Source organism: Otolemur garnettii, unplaced genomic scaffold (genome assembly GCF_000181295.1).
Source record: "Otolemur garnettii isolate 467f Iridium unplaced genomic scaffold, OtoGar3 scaffold00009, whole genome shotgun sequence".
Taxonomy (NCBI): domain Eukaryota; kingdom Metazoa; phylum Chordata; class Mammalia; order Primates; family Galagidae; genus Otolemur; species Otolemur garnettii.
In genome coordinates, this window is record NW_003852404.1 from 24,995,343 (window position 1) to 24,996,476 (window position 1,134).

Sequence of the window (1,134 nt, forward strand, 5' to 3'; positions counted from 1 at the left end):
TTTGTTAATTGGAATATGAATTTTGTGAAAAAAATTAATTCAGCTCCATTTAACTAGGCTAAGCATCTGGTTTAACTCAGTTTTCTTTTTCTCATTTATATATTCTCACTTGGAAATGTTTATATCAATACAGTAGAAATAAATTTTAGACACTGGATGTTGGCAGTTTAGAAATCATTAGTTTATTATAAAAGATAGACATGGAAATTATTTACATGTTGAAAGATTTCAGAACTTCAGTGGAATGGACAGTTTCATGTTGATGCCATTTCAATACTGATATATTCAGTCTATATACTTTCCAAGAATGTCACCATCTCTAAATAAGAAATACTTGTCATCTAGAATTACCTTGGTGCCTCCATATTTCAAGGAAAGAACTTAATTTCCAACTATCACACTAACTGGTTAAATCTCGCTTCCCTGAAATTTAGAACCTGATCCAACAGCCACCATTCTCACTTGGAATACTTTTCTTTGACACTTTTCTGGGAGCTTAATGCCTTCTTTGGTAATAGTTTCAGCTGCACACCTTTCAACCAACACTAGGTTAAAGAACAAAAGAAACTTTTTATCATACTTCCCAAATTCTCCTCCCAGGACAGCAAAATAGCCTATCCTAGGCATGTCATCAAGCTACTGACAGGAACACAAAATTACAAATGGAAACCTACACACAAATAATCTCCCCAATCCAGGTTTAGAACTTGTATTTTGATTTCTGCTTAAATCTCTTTACCAAGCAATAGAGCCAAGAAGTGTAGTAGGTCATTCTGACTATGATGGAAAAATACTCATAAATTAGGCAAAAATTATGGATACAGGGGTGGCACCTGTGTCTCAAAGGAATAGGGTGCCAGCTCCATATGCTGGAGGTAGCGGGTTCAAACCCAGCCCTGGACAAAAACTGCAAAAAAAAAAAAAAATGCTCACCATCCTTAATGGTGAGAAGTGCAAATCAAAACTACTTTGAGATATCACCTAACTCCAGTAAGATTAGCTCATATCACAAAATCCCAAAACCAGAGAAGATGCTGGTGTGGATGTGGAGAAAAGGGAACACTTCTACACTGCTGGTGGGAATGCAAACTAATACATTCCTTTGGGAAAAACAGCTGGAGAACACTTAGAGAA

At 36.0% G+C, this 1,134-nt stretch overlaps 1 pseudogene; it reads right to left on the reverse strand.

The window, feature by feature from the left end:
- Positions 1-285: 285 nt before the first annotated feature.
- LOC100941094 lies at positions 286-627 on the reverse strand (annotated as a pseudogene).
- Positions 628-1,134: the final 507 nt, after the last annotated feature.